At 42.6% G+C, this 22,491-nt stretch overlaps 1 pseudogene; it reads left to right on the top strand.

The window, feature by feature from the left end:
* The first annotated feature begins 18,902 nt into the window (after positions 1 to 18,902).
* Positions 18,903 to 19,887, top strand: LOC147886126 (AAA-ATPase At5g57480 pseudogene; annotated as a pseudogene).
* Positions 19,888 to 22,491: the final 2,604 nt, after the last annotated feature.

Here is a 22,491-nt window from a genome sequence, read left to right as displayed (position 1 = left end):
ATTTTATAAAGATGACTATGTTGACAATCTCTTGAAATGTTGGATGATCACATTCACAAATAGAAGGTTGAATTTCCTTTTAAGAGGACTAGAGAATGCTTCAAATATGTCAGGTATTCTTGCTAGATTTATTTGGGAGAGAATCTAACTTGTGTAGTACACAAGTCGTGCTGCACATACAATAGTGTTTGGTAAAAAAGTGCTGCAAAGCTTGTTTGGTATTTGATCCTATAATTCATGCAAATTTTGAATTCTTGCATTTAAATTTCTATTACATTCTAATCATTTTTGTTCAAAGTTTACATACCAAAGCTATTTCTTTATTATGTTGGAATATGATTTAGATTGAGCAATTATTGATCATAATAACCATATTCTGTTCTCTAAGAAAACCAGACAACAAATATGTTTTTTCTTGTGTTTCTTAGAAGCTAGGATGTCACATCACTCCTTCTACTGTGAGAAATGCAATATTGAAAACATATATAGAAGGATTGCTTGCAAATTTCAAGCTTAGGTTGCACCTTTGAGATTGAGAAGCTCGAGTGGAGACCATACAGGAAATTAGCATATGGAGTTGGCCGACATCAATATTGAGGGTGGTGTAGCTCCAAAATTCACCGAGGAGAGCAAGGCAAGAAGAAAAGGTGGTCCAATCCTAGGATGCAATCCATCCAATTAGGGAGAGTAGGTATAGAAGGTGGCAAGCTCGAACATCCTAGCTCAGTTGAAAAGCTCACATACATAGGAGGTAGCGAGTGTGTGGTACAAATAAAGTTAACTAGTAGAGAAGGGTGTACTTCCAAAGTGAAACTACTCATGAGTTGTATCCTAATATTGTAAAATTTTATTGTCTCAATTGAAAATCTTTTTATATACTACATATCTCCTAAATATGCCAACCCAAATGAAGCCAAACAATCTATTTTGTAATTAAATATCAAAGCTGTGAAGTTTTTTCAATGGAAGGAGGAAGGACAAAGAAAACAAGAATGTGGTGGTCAAGATCATTGCAAAAAACTCCTTCATAGTAATCTAAGAGAGGAACAATCCAAGTATTTAATGAAATCGCAAGCAAATACCTTATTCAAGATCTACGTGATAGCTCATTCAAAAGAAAAATATATTGTGTCAAGAAAACAATGTAAGGTATTTCGATTGAGACAATCCTGAACAACACAAACATAGAGCCATCTACAATAGAAGTTCAAAGAACTCATAAGAGAAGACAAGGAATATGAACAATATCAACTATCACCATAACAAAGTGTGAGAAAATGTTAAGGAAAACATCAAAAATAATATTGCAATACTTAAAAGTGGTTGAGGATACCTTGTGTATGCATGCATCTCTTATGAGAGATTCTGCTTTAGAAAAGTAGTTATTGGCACAACTAAGCCTATATGTGATTGGTTAGCTTACAATAAAAATGTTACTACAATTCGTAAAGTAAGAAGGTGGCAATACATATGCAAAGAGTACGAAGATCCAATTCAAAAGAACACAATTCCAAGGCTCATATGCCTAATGCAAATCACACTAAATAAGCCTATTGAAGTTATTAGTTAAGCTCAACACCATGGTTAAGCTCAACACCATGGAAGAGTGCATGGTATGTCCTTGCATAGCCTTCGCACAAATAAGCAAACTTGGATTCCAATAACAATATGGAACTATGGGAAGCATAGTAAATGTTCTTTCAAACATCTCTAAATTTAAAAAATCCTCTCAAGGATTTAACATAATGAAGAAAGCTTGATGGTTGGAATTACAATGAGCTTGAGTTTAAGATGTTGGGAGGGGTGCATCCATCGATTGTACTGAAGCAATTCACTCACTAATCCTAACTTCCTTATACAAAGGGAACAATATTGTGAATGAAGGAATGGGTAATTTTGCTTATGACGACAAACATAAAGCTTGAAATATTATCGAGGAATCAATATCACATGATTCCAAAGATGAGGAAGGTACTATAGACTTGATAGTCCATATGCTCCTCGCACTGAGAAAGTGGTGGATCATCAAGCAGAAGCCACCTACATTTTGCACCTCAAAAAAATCAATTGCCCCTTTGTTAAAGACATAGTAAACAACTCAATTTCCCAACTTTGTCTTTTGGCATCATAGGAACTTCAGAAACAAAAACCTATTCTATTTAGACATTGTGAGGTGGGAAATACTCCATTACAGCTTACACAAATACTTTCCTATCAAGCTAATAAAGGAGTGTTGATCGATCAAATAATGCAAAAAATATGGGTGTGACTTAGGAAGGGAATTCATGTATAGGCTACACGAAGTTCAAGAATTTAAGGAGATTTCCAAACTACAAGGAAAAACTTTGAAAGGAGACAATTATGATGATGCCAAAGAATGCGGAAACCCTTGGTCAAATGCATGATGTTTCTATCCAAAAACACCAACCTAAGCAAAGAGAATATTTAGGACTTGAATTTCCTCAAAGAATCTATACAAAATAATCCCATGACACACACAAACACACTCTCTCTATATTATGATCACTGATCACAAGTTAAAGAACATGCTCTCTTTTTAAAAGATTCAATAACTATAGGAGTTGTTATGGCCCGACTCAACAATTATAGGAGTTGTTATGGCCTCTTTATTTGTGACAGAATCCTCAAGTTGAACATGGCATAAATTGGATAAAGAATGCACCAATCTATGGTATGCATGCAATTGATGAAAATACGAGCTTCATTGACCAACATATCACTGTAATAAGGACTACTTCTTGTAAGGCACCCATTCATCAAATGGTGATTCTAGTACCATTGGATGGAAATGAATGAAAGGAATAACAAAAGAAATATTAATCAATCAACAAAAATGCATGATTCAAGAGAAAACGCAACACAAATGGGTAACGTCATTGAAGATGAGTTATTATGATAATGTCCAAACACCTTGCTCACAAATATCAAAACCATATTTATTCCTAAAATGAGACCCATAATACATATACGCAAATGCATTTAACAAGAAAATGAGATTCCTGTGGACGTGCAATTCATCTCATATGCATTCACCTCTTCACCTGTCGATTCATAACAAAAAATTGATCTCTCTTTGAAGAGAAACACTAGACACATTAAAGCTTAGTGTATGAGAAACTACAATTATATCATTCGATGACATATCCAAACTATTGATTCTGTAGATATGCAAATGAGGGCTTTCACATAGAGTCATCTCTTGTGGAGATTTCTACCAAGCAAAAGCAATAGTTTATATTTTCAAAAGAGATGAAGAGACATGGACTTTATAGCAAATATTTGCTGGAAATTAGTTGCCACACTTGGACATAACAATCAAGAATTCATTACCACACCAAATGCTTTCCAAACATGAGCACACACCAAAACAAAACCATGTGCATATTTTCATTGTACTTTGGCAGTAAGCACCTTAGTGCACACCCTCTATCACCACAATGGTGAAAATGGCACACTCTCATTGGAACACTATGTATTTGTTTAAAGGCCACCATTTCATTGCTCAACACCACATCTAAACTCTCTCTGGAGTAAATGTTTATCTAAAAAAATAGACTAGCAATTGAAAAAAGTTACAAGTATTGATTCAAGCACTTAACAAATCTCAAATTTGCAACCCAAACGTACTGAGCTTCTTTGGAAGTTTAATCGTACAGTAGCACAGGGATTACCATGATCTGTTGAAAAGCGCTTGAAGCATGTTGGGTTGATAATGGATGTAGGATCTTCAACTATCCTTAGAACACCTAGCGTAAGAAGAGGTTCTGAGTGAAGTCGAAAGGCACAAGGAGGGCCCCATAAGATAAGAAACATTGCAAACTGCCCGGTGTAGTTGGATACAGGATTGTAACTCCACCTGGCAACCCAGACGACTCTAATCTTTTAGCCTTCATTGGGGGTTGAATGGTTTAGAAGGAGTTTAAGGGTTAGAGCAAGGTTCAAGATTTAGAAGGAGGTTCCAAAGTTTATAAGGAGTTCCTAGGGTTTAGAAGAGGTTCCAAGGTCCAGAAGGGCTTTAAGGGTTTGAAGGAGGATCCAAGGCTCAGGATAGCGCACATGGTGGAGAACTTGTCTCCCTCATAGATCATGGAGGTCAAGGGTTTAGGGGGAGCATAGAAGTGGGAGAGGAGGAAGGTGTAAGAGCATGGGGGGGAAAGGAGAGAGAGGAGGAGGCAGGAGGAGGGAAGAGGATGATCCAAAGTTCAGGATAGCATACATGGTGGGGAACTCGTGTCCCTCATAGATCATGGAGGTCAAGGGTTAAGGGACTAAGGGTTTAGGGAGAGCATAGGAGTGAGAGAGGAAGAAGGTGTAAGAGCATGGGGGGGGGGAAGGAGAGAGAGAAGAAGGGAGGAGAAGAGGGAGGAGGAGGGAGGAGGGAAGAGGAGAAGGGAGGAGGAGGGAGGAGGAGAGGGGAGGAGGAGGAGGAGAAGGAGGAGGAGGAGAGGGGAGGAGGAGTTGCAAGGTTAGAACATGCTTTTGGACATGGAGTTCAAGGAAGCATGGACACTTGGAGACAATTGCTTGGAATACCAAAATAGAACTCATCACAATGCCCCAAAGAGTGTGGGCTTCATTCCATTATGGGGTATTTATACAAGTTGGAGAGCTTCTCTCTTTGCATGTAGGAATTGTAAGACATTCTCTCTCTACATGTAGAACTTGCATATAGAAGTTGCATGTCAGAGTTGCATGTTGCATGTTGCATGTAGGACTACATAGGAGTTGCATGTTGCATGTAGGACTTGCATGTAGAACATGCATGTAGGAGTTGCATGTAGGACTTGCATGTAGCATGTAGGAGTTTCATGTAGGACTTGCATGTAGGAGTTGCATGTAGGAATCGTATGTAGAACTTGCATGTAGAACATGCAAGTTGGATTCTTAAGAGGGATTATTCCTAGCCTTATGCAAGTATAAGCGGAGCTTTGCCACTACTCTACACACATATACTCTCAGATCTATTTTATTACCCGTCCTCGAGGTATGGCTTATTTTGATTTTGGAGTTGGGATGCCATGCACGTAACCCAGTGGTGACTGTTGAGCTTGTGGCATGCCAATCGTCGTTACTTCTATTGTAATGCCTTTGCACCATATAATTTCTTGTCTGTAGCCAAGAAGCTTATATCCACTTGATGAGAGGTAGACGGTTGTGAATTTTGGAGGCAATCTCTTCACTGAGGCTACAGACTCTGTCATGGAATCTTCTTGGAAAGAGGTTTGGCGGGGGTCTCATTGCTAAGGTTGGCATTTCTTAGCATTCATGTTGGTGGGATTGCACCCGGATCATTGAATCTTGTAGATCCGTTTATATGCAAGTGTGATATTTGTGCATTTAGGAGACGGTTGTGATGTTTGACGGGGGTCTCGTTGCTGAGGCTACAGGCTCTTTTGTCAATTCATCTTGAGATTTGGCATAGCTTCTTTTCCTACTTGTGAATTCATTGCATGCATTGAGAGTATAAAATGAAAGTGTATAATACTATTATTGATGCAATCTATTATGTGCCTATGCAAAATCATGTACTCGCACATGTTTTGTTGACTAGGTAGGGACTAACTATATGCTTATTTGTGGGATTTCATAGGGCAACTAAGACTCAATCATCCCTAGGTGGAAATTGATTAGGTCTACTCATATGTGCAAAAACGTGCATATGCCAGTGAGTGTGCATTAACAATCTAGTACAAACTATATGTGCAAAAACGTGCATATGCTAGTGAGTGCACGTGTAATAATCTAGGCCTAACTATTGAAGACTTGGGGTTCCCAAAACTTCATTATTATCGGGGATGGCTTATGTGTTGATGTAGTATCGCTTTGATCGGCTCCCGTTTACGGTTGTGTTAAATTAGACTCCCCGGTAGTGGTGCCAAATGTTTGCTCTTTCCCACGGCTTCCATAGGAACAGCACGGTATTCTCAGTATGCAAGGTTTCGAGGCTTTTTGTCACCTACAGATATATCGGTGTGGTCATTTGTAGTATAAGTGTAGCTTAGGACCTCGATTCATATTCCGATGAGACGTAGGCTTAAATGTGGTAAGCAAACATAGTGCATGCATGTGTGAAAGGAATGTGCATCATCCTTGTTGGGGTAATGAAGGCTTTTGCCTTCAATGGGAGTTGAAGAGTTTAGGAGCAGTTTGAGGGTTAGAGCAAGGTTCATGGTTTAGAAGAACGTTCCAAGGTTTAGAAGGGGGTTCCATGGTTTAGAAGAGGTTCTAGGGTGCAGAAGGGGTTTAAGGATTAGAAGGAGGATCCAAGGTTCAGGATAGAATACATGGTGGAGAACTCGTTTCCCTTGTAGATCATGGAGGTCAAGGGTTGAGAGACTAAGGGTTTAGGGGGAGCATAGGAGCGGGAGAGAAAGAAGGTGTAAGAGCATGGAGGGGGAAGGAAAGAGAGGAGAACAGAGGAGAAGAGGGAGGAGGAGGGAGAAGGGGAAGGGAGGAGGAGGAGGAGGAGGAGGAGGAGGAGGAGGAGGGAGAGGAGGGGTTGCAAGGTTGGAGGAGAGGGGCAGAGGAGTTCCAAGGTTAAGACATGCTTTTGGATGTGGAGGGCAAGGAAACATGGACAGTTGAAGACAATTGCTTGGAATACCAAAGTAGAACTCAACACAATGTCCTAAAGAGTGTGGGCTTCATTCCATTATGGGTATTTATACAAGTTGGAGAGCTTCTCTCTGTGCATGTAGGAATTGTAAGACATTCTCTCTTTACATGTAGAACTTGCATATAGAAGTTGCATGTAGGAGTTGCAAGTTGCATGTAGGAGTTGCATGTTGCATGTAGGACTTGCATGTAGAACATGCATGTAGGACTTGCATATAGAACATGCATGTAGAAATCACATGTAAGACTTGTATGTAGGACTTGCATGTAGAACATGCATGTAGGAGTTGCATGTAGGACTTGTTTATAGAACATGCATGTAGGAGTTGCATGTAGGACTTGCATGTAGAACATGCATGTAGGAGTTGCATGTAGAAACTACATGTAGGAATCGTATGTAGAGCTTGCATGTAGAACATGTAAGTTGGATTCCTAAGATGGATTATTCCTAGCCTTATGCAAGTACAAGCGGAGATTTGCCACTACTCTACACACACATTATGTATTACTTAAGTCCATGTTGGCATAGAGACAACATACTCTCGAATCCATTTTATTACCCATCCTCAGGTTATGTCTTATTTTGATTTTGAAGTTAAGATGCCATGCACGTAACCCAGTGTCTGTTAAGCTTGTGGCATATCAGTCACTGCTACTATAATGCCTTTGCACCATATAATTTTATGGTTTGTAGCCAGAAAGCTTATATCCACTTGAGGAGAGGTAGATGTTGTGAATTTTAGAGGGGTGCTGAGGCTGCGGACTCTCTCGTCGAATCTTCTTGGGAACAGTTTTGGCGGGGGTCTCGTTGTTGATGAGGCTAGCATTTCTTGCTATCTTGCATTCATGTTGGATGGTGGGATTGCACCTTGATCATTGAAACTTGTAGATCCGTTTACATGCAAGTGTGATATTTTAGGAGATGGCTGTGATGTTTGACGGGGGTCTCGTTGCTGAGGCTGCAGACTCTTTTGTCGATTCATTTTGAGATTTGGCATAGCTTCTTGTCCTACTTGGGAATTCATTGCATGTGTTGAGAGTATGGAATGAAAGTGTATGATACTATTATTGATGCAATCTATTATGTACTGATGCAAAATCGTGTGAGTGCACGTGATCTGTTATGACTAGGTAGGGACTAACTATATGCTTATTTGTGGGATTTCATGGGGCAACTAAGACTCAATCATCCCTAGGTGGAAATTGATTAGGTATACCTATAAGTGGAAAAATGTGCATATGCCAGTGAGTGTGCATGTAACAATCTAGCGGAAACTATATGTGCAAAAACTTGCATATGCTAGTGAGTGCATGTGTAATAATCTAGTGCTAACTATCGAAGACTTAGGGTTCCTAAAACTTCATTATTGTCGGGGATGGATTGCGTGTTGATGTAGTATCGCTTCAATCGACCCTTGTTTATGGTTGTGTTGAATTGGACTCCATCCAATGTTTCTAGTAGCACAACTCTGATGGGATTCATTTTTCTTACTTGATAAGGTCCTTGACCTAGATAATTGACTTTTTCCTTGTAGAATTTGACAATTTATGGCAAGACCAGGTCACCTTCCTTGATGTCTTTGGCTTTAAGGTTTCTGTCAAACCATGCCTTTCTTCTGCGTTTTTTTGTTGTCATGTCATGGTAGGCAACTAATCTGGTCTCTGTATGTTTCTCCAAGTGATGGAGTCTTTCTTTCAAGATGCATGATCTCCCTTGCGTTCCTATACTGCTATGCGTAGTCTTGGTATTACGAATTTAAGTGGGACCATAACTTCAAGGCCATACACCAATTGAAAAGGTGGATTCCCTGTACTGACCTTGAGTGTGGTTCAGTATGCCCATAAGGTTGCATTTAGTTTCTTTGCCCCAATCAAAACATTGTGTTTCTACTACCTTGGTGAGGGTAATGCATAATATTTTGTTGGTGGATTTTGCCTGTCCATTCCCTTGGGGAGAGTAGGGTGTGCTTTTTCTATGAATTACCATAAAGACAGACAAGAGTTCTTGGATAACCTCATTGACAAAATGTGTGCCTCTATCCGACACAATTTCAATGGAACATCCGAATCAGGTGATCACATTCTCGTATAAGAATCTTGTTGTGCTTCTAGCATCTGCCTTTCTGACTGCTTTAGCTTCAGCCCATTTGGTAAAGTAATCAGTGGTGGCCACAATGATGTAGCGTGCCTGTGTTTCCTTTGCTACTGGATGGATGGGACACATAAAATCAATCCTCGATTTTTCAAATGGTTTTTGTGCAACAACTGTTGTTAGGGGATTGAAGTCCTTGTGTTGTGGTTTAGTAGCCCGTTGGCACACATCACAACTTTTGACATATTCGTAGGCATCTGCCCAAAGTGTTGGTCGGTTAGTAGCCTATGAGGAGGACTTTTCTTGCTGTGGCTTCCCCTTGGAAGTGTCCTCCTACAATGGCTTCATAGACTTCACTAATGATTGGCATGATCTCATGAGGCATTACACATCTTCTTAAAACCTGGTCCTTGCCCATCTTATATAATTGTCTTGCAATGAGTTGATAGGGTGCAACTTTTAAAATTAGTTTTTTGGCATCCACTGCTTTTATTTCAGGGGGTGATCTTTCTGTCATTAAGTACCTAATGATATCTGCACACCAATCTAGAACATCATCTATCTGAAATAGTGTGGCATCTGGCAAGTCATCTTCTACTCCAGTGGCTTCTTCTCCCGATTTGACATGAGACATGTGATCGACAATGTAGTGTTGGGCACCTTTGCGGACCACTATTTTGAAGTTGAATTCTTGAAGCAAGAGGAGCCATCTAGTTATTCTTCCTGTTGTACATAGACGGTTCACAAGATAAAGCAATGCTTGATGGTCGATGTAGAAGACAAAATCATTTGCCAATAAATAGTGTCGAAATTTCTTAACACTATACATCATTGCTAGGGCTTCTCTTTCTGTGGTGGTATAGTTGATTTCTGCATCATTGAGTTGTCAACTGGCAAAGTAGAATGGGTAGTCTTTCTTATGTTCACAAGGTTGGCAAAGCACACTCCCAATTGCATACTTGGAGCAATCAGTATGAACATGAAAATCAATATCCCAATTGGGAGATATAAGGATGGGTGATGTGATTAGGTGCCACTTTAAAAGCTCAAAGGCTTGGTCGCACTCTTCTGTCCATAAGAATTCCACTAATAATTTGTAAAGTGTTCTAACTATCATGGCATACCACAAGATAAACCTTCTATAATAGCCGGCATGTCCCATAAAGACCTGTACGCCTGAACGATGTGTCCCAAAACAACACCAATATTTGCTATGGATTCCAGCTTCTTCCTAAGCATGACTATTCACGTTTATTGTATTTGAAGAGTTGGAGCTTCCCCTAATGACTAGAAGTGAATAAAAGAGTCATTTGTTGAAATATCAATATGTGGAGTGCATATATCCATGGTATCCCAAATTATGTTTATTGAACCTCTACCAAGGTCGCTTCTTCCACTGTGAGAAGAACGACCTCTTCTTCCAAACATTGGTATGAACCTAAAGGGGACAATGTTGCCATGTCCACCACTTCTAGATCCATTCTTTGGATTTGTTAAAAAAAGGTGCTTTGGTTAGCTTTTCAATAGTATCTCTAATGCATTTTCATTAGCAAACAGCCTACGTTTCAAGTCTTGGCCATGCATACACACACTTGTGGGTGCGCGGGCATGTGTGTGCACACACACGAATGCACACATGCACCTACACATGCACGTGCATGTGAATGCATGTGCATGCACACACACACACACACACACTTTTTTTGTGTGAACACATAGAGCTTGTTGTAGCTTGTGTTTAATATTTTTCTTCTCAGTTTGGAAAAGCAGATTTACCCTCACAAGAGGTTATTATAGCAAGGGGAAAATTACTACAGAATGTCATTCCAATTGTCTCTCCGGCACAGGCCTTGGATTTGGAAGCTCCTTTCACTGAACAAGAGCTAAGTGATGCTGTTAAATCCTATGGTAGATGGAAATCTCCAGGTTGGGATGGTCTCACGGTGGAATTTTTCTTTGCATTTTGGGATCTGCTGAAAATGCCTTTGCTGCAAATGGTCAATACTGCTTGGCATAATCAATGTATGCCGGTTGCTTGGAAGAAAGGGTTGGTTAAACTTCTTTCTAAGAAGCCCATTTGTGAGTCATTAGCTGATTGGAGGTCCATTACTTCGATGCTGATGATATACAAGATCGTCACCAAAATGGTGGATGATCGGATAAAGGAATATTTAGATGATGGCTTGCACCTAGCTCAGTATGGCTTTATTCCACAACGCCATATTACTTATAACATTGCAAATGCTTATGTTGGGATTGAGTATGCCAAGTATACAGAGCAAGATGTGCTTATCTTGTAGGTAGATATTGCAAAGGCATTTGACACCATTCAATGGGGTTTTATAGCTCAGACTATGCAGGCTTTGGGATTTGGTTAAAAATTGCAGCACGTTATCTTTTGGCTTTATCAGGATAGCAAAGCCGCATGCATATTATCTGGAGACTTATCAGATCCTTGGACACTTAAATGTTTGGTTCAAAAAGGTTGCCCTCTCAGTGCTATTTTGTATGCTATAGCCACACATCCAATGCTTCAATATATTGCTCACTTGGTAGCGACAAATATACTACATGGGCTGGAAATTCTTGCAAGTCGCTCATTGGTTGCTCAGGCTTATGCAGATGATTCATTCTTCATGCCAAAAACTAGAGTGCTTGGCCAGCTCGGCTCTTGATGAATACTTCTCTCTTTTGCTATCTTGTTGAGGTTCACATGAGTCACGTTGTCAGAAATGATGCAGAAGATTGATGTTCAATTGCATGCAACCTTTTCTAGAGATTTCGTTATCATCCAGTCCTGCTTGCACTTGATGTTGTTCATGTCGACAGTAAAACGTAGTTTTTCTTTTTTTCGAAGGAAGACAAATTCCTATTCTTTGCACTGTAAGCAAATCTATTGTCATTCCACTTCGAGCGAACTACGAGGAGATGTATTTCAGAAATGTATAAATAATTAATCAAAACCAAATTGAGCCAGAAGCATGCAACTGTGACAGGAAAAGTCCAAACCCAATGTTGCATTGCATGTACGACAAAAGTTCCAGCACCATTTGCAACTTCATTGGATCCCTTTTTTCGAAGGCACAAATGTTTATTTTTTGGGTCAAATTATGTTCCTACGCTTTAGGAAATAGTACTTCCGCGCTCTAGCCGGATGGCCCTCGAGCGTGTTGTAACCTAATGGACCTACTGTGTTGTGGCTCCTTATGTAGTACTGCTCTAAAGTTCTGCTTTGTCTACGGTGTCTGTTGTTTCCAAAACTTTGATTTCGAAATTTTCTTCGAAGGGCTTGTAACGTTGCAAGTCCTCTTTCATTTTCGCCGGTGGTTTTTTATTGTGCTGTTTGATCCTCCGCGGCAGGTCTGTCGTGCTCCCTATGTATTTTCTGTTGTTGGGCTTGCACGTGATGCAGTAGACGACGAGGCTCGCGCGATTCCCTTGCACGGGCGCTTCATGGAGGCTCCTCCTTCATCTCGAGGCTCGCGTCTTTCAATGTCGTACCTGCGTAAACATTGACAATTACGTTAGTCATCGAGGTTTTCGGTCTTTTTTTTCCGTTTGACGTCCATAATAGAATGCATTTATTTACTTGCCCTGGTTTTTCTCTGTTGCCGTGAAAGGATCGTTTCCAATACCGAAGCGCTCCTCGTATAAGTCCTTGTCGAAAATATACGTAAGCTTCTCCATTGTCGTCACCAGGTGCGTCGCGTCGTGCATCCCTCCAAATTGTTCCATGAATTGTTCGAGTATAGCCATTGCTTGATCGCGCATCGTGTCCCTCAGCAACTCCAAGGATACGTTGTACCCGTAATGCAGTAGCTCGCACGCATACGCTGTGATCCCTTTCGTCTTCGTGTCTAGTAGCTTCTGCCCCTCCAAACTTTCCATCATCCTATCGGTCTCATCGAACTCAATGTCAAGCTCGACAAGGATCTCTTTGAGGAGTCCTACAGGGAGAAGTGCAATCCATGATGAGTTTGTTGTTCTTGCAACTCGTTAATTCTTTTTCTCAACTGTTACAGTTTTATTTAATTTTCGGAAGCATTACGCACCATTTGCGAATCTCAAGCCTCCTGGCTCTCTTTTAGCTGGCAAACGCCTATTGCAGTTGTCAATGAAGTCGCGTAGTTCCGCATACGTGTTGAAGCCGTTGATGTAAGCTCCCAGACGTTCTCCTGCATTGTTTGCTAGCCGGAATTGCTTTGTGGTTAGGAAGAACCTCCTCTTTGCTGGTGGAGGTTTTGTTGCCTTCGCGTTGCTTTTATATAGCTCAAATAGCTGCTTGCAGGCACGACTTATTACACCGTCTTTTCAAATGAGCTGTCTTTTTAAATCTTCAAGAAAAAAAGATTCTTTCATGCTGGTGGAATTTACCTTGTCTGCGTCCATGTCTTATGCTGCAATGTCTTGAGCTTTATGATTCTCTGCACCTGTTCTCGACAACAGACAAGATATTAAAACCATTTTCCTTGCACGCATGTTTGACGTAACATATTCATGACTTGCCTATGCCTTTTTCAATCTCTGGTAGTGAATACCTTTATGCGCGTGGTTGTGTTGTCGGCTGTGAGAACTCTCGTGGAATTGGTCTGAATATGTCTGGATGTGGGCAATGTAGTATGCGCAGCCTCGTTCTCTCAGTCACTCTGGACAACATCACGTATGCCAGGCCAGGGGCAAACACTCCTCGGAATATGAGCAGCGCTTTGTTGGATATGGTTGCGCCTTGGGATTTGTGTCCCGTGATAGCGTATGCTAGGGTTAGTGGAAATGTGGACTTGTGGAACCATTTTCCATTTATTGCCTTTCGCTGATGCTTCGAGCGTCGTAATGTGAGCACGGCCGCCGTTGTGTCCATGACGACAGTGATACCGTTGATTTCCCCCCTGCTAGTTGCATTGATGCTCTTGATTTTGCACATTGCTCCATTTGCGGCACCTATTGCGAGGTCAATGTTTTCCGTTATCATTGCCTTCGCCCCCACGCAAATTTTTCCTATCTCGTTGAAGCTTTTGTCCTCCAATCATTCTTTGAGAGCTGGTTCGCTCGCGGCGTTACTGTGTATTTGAACATGCACAATCATCTCGGGAGTGTTGAATTTCTCCATAAGCTCATCGTTGAAGGTAGCGACATCGACTCTGTGCGTGCAAATGATGGTTGTTTCGGCATCGATGAAGTGGCATGCACCTTCCTTGTCGACAATGCACTGCCCCAAACAGTCGAAAATCTCGTCAGTTGTGGGCATCCTGAGTCTTATGGTATGCAAGAATGCCAGGAACGGCATGTCTCATGCATGTCGCACCGAGAATTGCATGTGGTACATTTTCGCTTGAACCCAGTGCACGGAGGACGTGATGTGGCACGGCTCGCAGAGATCCTCGCGATGTTTGCAGACTGGCGGTAATTGCGCGAGGTCACCAAAAATTATGAGCATTTTGTGTCTGAATGGCTCATGCAATGTGCCATTAGTCACATTGACAATTTGTCTTACCACGAGATCGAAAGTCATCCTTGTTAGCATGGACATCTCGTCAATGATGGTCACGTTGGCTTCCTTGATTGCGAGGTGTCGCTCATCCGTTTCATGGATGTTCAGTGGGTACTGACTGCTGCGCACAGGGATCTTGAATTGGTAGTGTACAGTGGTTGCAATCCCGCTCAGCTGCGTCGCAGCCGCCCCTGTTGATGCACAGAGTATTGCTGTTTTGTTTTGCGCTACCAGATGCGAAACATAGTACCGTATCAAGAAGCTTTTGCCGCTACCTGGTGTTCCACAGACAACGTGCAGCCCCGAGCTTGTTGAAGCTAGGCTTTCGAAGACTCTTTGTTGTTCTACTGTCAATGCGGCATTGGCGACGGTGCGAAACTCGGCCATTTTTTCCAACATCCTCGCGCGTGTTGGCCCTTCGACGGTTTGCTGGTCGATGTTAGGCGCTTCCATCGGGCAGTCTCGGATGATCGCAACCTTTTGCAATATCATATTGATCAACTGGTCTGTGTGGTCAGTCGCTAGCAAGTTCCTTTGCGTGTATTCGGTCACATACATCTCGAGGTCCTCGTTGCTCAATATGAGGCCACGCATTTGGCATTCGACAAAGTAGGATCCAGCTGTGTTGGCAAGTGATATGAGCTCCGTTTCATTCCTGAAGCTGAGTTTTCGCAAGAGCACGTTGTAGAAGTACCCCTCTGGTTGATGTCCAGGGTGGTAGTCAGTGAATTCGGACTACTCGCTCACATTTTGCGATCCTGTTGCCGAAGAGGTCAAGACCGACCGTTCCACGTTGCGTTTCCTTGGGCTTTCGTATCACATATTGCCTATGGTAATCGTAGAACGTGCTCTCCTCGATGACGCTCGGTCTCCCGCAGTATATGTCGACCGGGTGCAGGGTGACGTTGTTGTTTCGCGAGACGATGCGTTGTCTTAGAGATGGTGGCGAGGAGTCGACATAGTGAACGGTCTCGCTCCTTGTGATTGTTGGTATCTGCATGCACTTTAGCGCGGCCTCTGTTGGAGAGGTTGGTTTTGATAGGAGGCTCGCGGCGATGAGTTTCAGCTTTACTTCGTCGAGATGTTGCAACCCCAAACGCGAGGCGTCTTCTGAACGGATGTTCAGTTTGCCCATTGGTTCAGATTTCATCGCGTACTTGAGGAGGTAGTGAGAGATTGAAGAGTTTGTCACCCGCTGTATGTTCATGTGCGCACCCCACAACAGTAACACGGAAGGGTGGTAAGGGACGACGTTTCAGTGCTCATGTCCCGGCCGGTAATACAACCAACGTTGCGTCACAGGGTCAAGAATGGGTTCATATTCTGGCTGTGTTGCGAAAGGGAAGCCGTGCTTGCAACTATGGTGTGACGGTCCGACATAGCACGCTTTCCTGCATACGTGCAACTGCTTCCTAAGAACTAGTTCTCGCAGCCTTGTGTTTCGAGGATCCAGGGCCTCGTCTCTGGGCACATAAGCCGCAATCTCATTTGCAATTCACTGACGGTCATCATGGTGGACCCACAATATGACATGGGCGTGTAGGGAGCCCCTGTTTTGTATCTCATAACGAACGACATGGTGTTGTATTCGGCCAAGCAGATCGTCGGATGAAAGCAAATGCTTGCACATGAACATGTGGAAGCATGCGTGGAAAAGTGCCACGCATTCAACAGGACAGTCCTTCCAAGTGAATTGCGCATTATAATGTGTTGCGATGCTCTCGATCACATTAATTTCTTGCCACCGTGTATCGGTGACCTCGTCTGCAGTGAATGTCAGAAAGAAATTTGGGAGGCCCCAAGCATCGACCATCATTATGAGGTCCTTCAGTTGCCGTCGATGCCACGATGGGGACCCCGGCATTGTTGATGGCATGCTGTAGCGAAGCACGTGTCTCATTGCATCTTCATCGGTCGTGGCAGGGTTGGCTTTCCTATATTGGTCGATGTCTCGTTGCAAGCATGTAGAGTTACTTGAATTGGCAATCATCACTACCTGTTTTAACTGGAACATGATCAACAAGTACGGCTTGTAGAGCGTGTAGATAGAGAATAAGGTGCATATTCTCATTTTCACATAGTTGTTGAACTGTATGCAGCCATCATAGTAGCCCCGTCCGAAAGGGAACAGGAAGGGGAACACTGCTGACTCCATGGTTATGTCAACGCACGCACTGCCAGCTGCTGCTACTCCGTCGACGTGGAATGAAGCGACCCTCTCTGAAAGCATTTCTGTACCCCGTAGCTGTATGGAGGCAAACTCATGCTTGTCCCTTGCATCAAAGGCACGACGGTTTGCGGGTTCCACTATGTTTTGCAAAAGCAGGAGCTCAGGCTGAGATTCCGCTATTGACATTAACTCGAAGGGAGCTGTCTCATCGTGTAGTTCCAAGATACCTACAATGGCTTGAGGACTCAGGATGCACATACCCATCTTGATGTCTGCACGCTCTGCTAAAGAATTGTACTTGCGCAATATTGGATTGTTCTCGATGTTGTATGCGAGCACAGCTGACAGCTCGTTCGTCCACGATTTCTTGAGCCGAGCTTAGTGGGACGTTTCGCCAAGATATCAGAGGATTGTCTAGAAGTGACATTCGATCGAGTGTGCTACGAGCAATCGCATTTGCAGTCGTGGTAACTGAAATGGATACATCTATGATGCTTAGCAGTTGCATGTGGAGGTGGTTTGTTTTAAGCAACTGTCAAGAGTACTGTGGCATCAACCGCACAATGTATCTGCTCCGCTGGGCATCTCGTGTGCAGCTTTGGCATTTCCAGTAAGTCACTTGCATGCCCATATTCTCGCAGGCATCCAAAAGTATCATGTTTCCGAGTGTAGCGTTGTGGCTCGAGATGCTTATGCCTTGCGAAGAAACGATCCTTTGGTTTGCAGACAAAAGCGTGGTTATGCCACAGACACCGCAGATTTGAAGGCTAGAGAAAATAGCCACGCAATTACTAACCCATTGCTTGTATCTATCTGCGATGGTCAACCACGATGACGTAGCTGGCCTCAAGGACATCTTTCTTGATGTTATATCAAGTTGAATAGCTTGACCTCTGGCTGCTCTGAGCGTTGACGAATGGTCATGTTCGAAGGAGTTTCTGGTGGTCATTTCTACATCATGACATGAATCGATGTCTTACGTTCGGGTTTAAACACCTACAGGGATTAATAATAAAAACCATCCGAAACTTTGCTACAATTTCACTCACGTAGTTTTGTCTAAACGCAACAGGAAAAACAAAATGAACTGAACCTCTATCTTTAGAAGGTGAAAGAATTGATAAAATAACTTGAATCAAGCAAATACATTTTGTTGTGCATACCTTTAGGAGAAGACACTCGTTTGGAGGCTGCAAACATCTCGAAAACAAAAGTGTTGCAGACATGATTAGTATGTTGGTCGAACCAAGCAAATGTAATGTTCCCTTGCGGAAACAGAATGTGCGAAGAAGTGTGCGTGCTCAAGATGAGGTGTAAATAAAAAAAAAACCATACGTAATGTATGGTGGAGAGCCGGCACATGTCTCTCCAAAAATTATATATCATAGGGGAACGTGCCATCCGCCCGTTTTGAATAGTCACCTCCAGTGTTGGAGGTGTAGCGCATTAATGCGGACCAAAGCAACAAACGGTGCATAAACATTTCAGAATTGAAATGATTGTACATTCTACTTACATGGAGTATCCTTTGTGACGTCCACAGCTCGACGAGAAGTCGCCTATTTCTTTGCTGGAATGTTGAAATCTGAAAAACAATCATGATTAGTCAATATGCATTCCTCATGTTCTGCATGTTTGGATATGTTGGTTAGCATATGTGCAATTTCCTAAAGATGATAAATTCAAACACAAAAGCTATACACAATCCAACGATCAAAGATGTAGACTATGGAAGTGTATGATGATGCCGACTATGTAGACACAGTACCTATGCATAGTAGAGAATGCATGCGTAACTCGAATTAAGGAATGAAAGCACTGCAATTCACTGCACTTCATCATCAGCTAGCCGGGGTGCCTATGCACAAAAGAGACTAATGCCTAAATCCTCACGGTCGACTACGATTTAGTGTAGAGCACCAGAAACGACGTCACAAATTATGGGAGCTATTGAGAAAGGATCGCAGAGACTTTTCGCAAGCTTACAGCTGCAGTTAGTTACTGGAGCATTGGCAGTATATAGTAAGCTAGGTATAGAGAGATTCAACCATTTATTTAGGCCTGGGCGAATGCCTCCTTTCACACTGTAACTAGGCTTGAACCTTCATCTCCTCCATCAAGTATTAGAACAATTTGCTAATGCCAGCAGGAGAGAAGAGGGTAATGTGCAGTTTGAAATCTTGTTCCAAAAGGATTCCAATTCCTCTTTCAAAGAAGCTTGGGTTTTGTATATTTCAACGGTGACGCTTGCGCTTTACCTCTGCCAGACGTTTAGCCAATGCTAACAAATCAAAGCAATTCGCTTCAGTTTCGCAAAAACAACGAGCTTCTGAGGCTGCGTGCAGGTCGCATGAGCAGAAAGTGAACTACACCAGCAAGCAAGAGTCTTCGATTGCCCTTGTAGTCGAGCATTAGTTCTTGTGCAGATGAGAAATTGACGGTAAACCGAATCAGCGAGCTGCAAAGAGTGCTCAGATTTTAGCTCAAACGGAGAGCTTCTAGCTTCAAGCAGAGCTATGGAGAAATCTCCCATTTCATATGGCACGATCTTCGCCTTCCTTGCCTTCCTGCAAACTTTCCTCAACACCTTCCTGCCCCCTGAATTGCAAGATATGATCAAACGGATCACCCGCAAGCTCTTCCAAGGTTTCTCTAATTACGTCGACCTGAGAATCGATGAGCATGATGGGGTAAACACAAACGAGCTCTACTCTACAGTTCAGCTCCACCTCAGCCAATCTGCTACTATAGCTGCGCGAAAAGTGAATCTGGGCGCTGCCCAAGAATGCAACCTCTCCCACCTACAGCTTGGGAGAGAACGAGCGAATGGAGGATAGTTTTCAAGGCATCAAAGTGTGGTGGGAATTCGCCAGCCATGAGCGGAGGTAGCAGAGTTTCAGCTGGGATAGTGTTCTCGATGAGAAACGCTCGCTGACCTTGCGAATACACAAGAAAGACAAAGCTAAAATCCTTGCTCCCTATGTCCAGCACATCATCGCACACGCCGCAGAGATCAAGTTCAAGAGCCGAGACAGAATGCTCCACACAAACGCAAAGAACCCTTACGACCGTGGCAATAAGTGGAGTTCGGTGCCCTTCAAGCACCCCTCCACCTTCCAAACTCTGGCAATGGATCCCTCCCAGAAGCAAAAGATCCAGGAGGACCTCACCGATTTTGTCAATGGCGAAGCCTTCTATAACAGGGTAGGCCGTTCCTGGAAGCGCGGGTATCTTCTGTATGGACCTCCTGGTACAGGCAAGTCCAGCATGATTGCTGCCATGGCCAACTTCCTGCAATACAATGTCTACGATTTGGAGCTCACTGAGGTAAAGTCTAACGCAGAACTCCGAAAGCTTCTTATCCGGACGAGCAACAAGTCTATTATAGTTATAGAGGACATCGATTGCTCGCTGGATTTCTCCGACAGGAAGAAGAAAGCTGAGAAGTCTCCGTCACGTAATTCAACCTCTCTTTCAAACAAACAACGATTGATGATCTAATATATGAGTTGAAGGCAAGTAAGGAAGTAGAAGCAAACCTGATGGTGATGATGAACAAACAGCAACACACTTGAAATTTTATGTTTCTCCTATATTTAAAGGTTTTGCCTTGGCTTTTTACGCAGTTGGCTTTTTACGCAGCTTTTGGGCTTTCAGAATTTAAAAAATCTAAGGGTGTATATTGTGCCATGTGGAAGCACAGGATTTCAGAATTTGAAAAAACGTCCTAGTGCTGGCCAAGTAAACACTCCACCCAGGATTGGCAAACGTTGCTTTGGCCGGGGGAAATTGTTCTGCCAACTTAATTGATTCGTAATCTTGGATATCCTTTAGGTTGGAGCATTACTTGCCGTCAACATAGAAAAAACTAGAATATTGGAAATTGGCTACTTGGTCGTTGCATGTCCGCCTTCGCATTGAAATAGTTTTATCTGCCATAGATTTTTTCACTAAGAAGGATTTGTCTTCCTTCATGTCCACCATTATGGAAACTTTCTGGCGGTCAAAGCATGGGAAGAAAAGCTTATTGTGGATTCTTCCAGTACAGAGATTGTGCTCACCCAAATTGGCTTTTCATCGCAGCCAAACGTAGGGAGTTCTAGTTCACCGACCGAGCTACCTTAATACTATCTCCTCCAGAGACTTTGGCCCAACATCGTGTCGCGAAGGAGGTACAGAGCTGGTAGGGTGTATAAGCTTCCATGGGCCTGGCAACTCATTTCTAACGTAGATTTTTCAACCGGGGCCTGGCAATCAACTTTGAGCGCAGCTATCAAAGGCATACTGCCTTGGTGGCGGCAGTGCCACAGAGCTCGTCTTATGCTCTCACCGTAGTATTCCTTGCTCCCTAGCTAATAGTCTGAGCTCCGGAGTGGTCATAATGGAACTCACAGGGTCAAATTTCCGTCTGATAATGGATGAAGAGCGGCATTTTCTTTAGAGTCACTCTCTCCATTCGTGTTTTCTCTCAGTACACAGATCCTAGTTCAACGTAAAGGAAGGGCTCTCTATCCGCCCATGTAGTAGAGCTTGGTATGCTCTATTGCAATCACAACAAATCCCAATATATTATGTGATACAAGCGCTTGCAGGTCGCTCGGGTTCTAGGTCAATATAGAAACTTTAACTGCCTATATTGTCACGTAAATCTCCCCAGATGGATGATCCCAGCACGATAAAGGAACTTCGTACCGGAGAAGGGACCTTGCAGCTAGCAAGAAACAGGAATAAAGATCGCAAACCTGAGGGGATGCGCCTGCTTGTCCCTCGAGTCTCTGGAGTTGTATGTATGTCAGTCTTGAAATTTTTTTGCTTCTCTTCTCTTGAGTCTCTGGAGCTGCATGCCAATCTCGAACCCGAGTCTTCCTGATTGTTCCGAGTGTCCAACAGTAAAAATCTTGTTGCTCAACAAAAGTAGCTAGGAGACCGATGAGAAGCAGGCTAGACAACAGTATGGAGAAGCTCATAGCTCATAGTATAGGGAAGAAGAGTTTGGGTGCTAGGAAGAAGAGGAGTCCTGGGTAACGGGCATGCGTTCCAAGATAGAAGAAGGGGGAAAGGCTATGGGCATGTGGCCACCCTCATCATTAATCTCCATCTAGGTGTACTTAGTACCTCCAAAATGCCAACCAAAAATCAAGGACCACCATTCAAAAAATCTTCTTGTCATAAATTCTTCTTGTCACGACTAAGACATAATTGCCGTGGTATCCATTTGTACCTCACTTGTAGTATTCACAATTCTCTTCATATCTTATAAGTGTAAAATGCGTGTCACATATCAACTCCTTATAAATATCTAATGTTGTGTGGGCATGGTGGTCCAGTATCAATATGTACCCACTAGCTTAATATCCCCCACCATTAGATCCTAGTCCATGCATAGTTCCATGGCTCCTAGTAATCTGGACATTAGAGTGGTCCTTGGATACCCTATGATCATAGGGGGTCACAAGGGTCCCCAAGGGGAGGAGTTTGTGTGTGTGTGTGTGTGTGTGTGTGAGAGAGAGAGAGAGAGACCTCAAAATGCCTTTATTGTGTTACTACCTTAGAAAATTGGTCAATCGTATTATTGAGCTTGTAGGGCCCCTTTGAACTTCAAAAGAAATGTATAGTAAGAGTAAACATGCTTTGAGTCCTTTAGCATTCTTAGATTGGGAAAATTTGAAAACATTTTTTAATTGCATCTGGTAAATTGCATTCACAAATAGATTTTGAATTTTAATTCCCAACTTATTGAAAGTGGCAATGATTGAAACTCTTATCAATGATAATTTTTTAAATCATGGCTAGACCATGCTTGTGCAAAAAATGAAACATATTCTATTGATCACCACCACATATAGATTGATGAGTCCAAAGTTTATCAGTAATTAGATTTGGTTGAAGGTAGTTTCATGTCAACATTATGTAAACACAACAAGAGTGATTAGAGCTTCAAGTTGCAAACATGTGACCAAAAGTATTTCATGCCACAAGTCCATGATTTGATAGCTTTCCCACATATAGTTGATGGCTTGGAATCTTTGAAATATATATGGGATGGATTTCAAAGTACCAAGAGGAGTGGTGAAACTAACAAGCCTCAAGAAGCCCCTCTCCAAG

Source organism: Dipteris shenzhenensis, chromosome 24 (genome assembly GCF_047967505.1).
Source record: "Dipteris shenzhenensis isolate YYH24624 ecotype China chromosome 24, Dip_SZ_1.0, whole genome shotgun sequence".
NCBI lineage: Eukaryota > Viridiplantae > Streptophyta > Polypodiopsida > Gleicheniales > Dipteridaceae > Dipteris > Dipteris shenzhenensis.
This window is presented reverse-complemented; position numbering and strand designations above follow the sequence as displayed.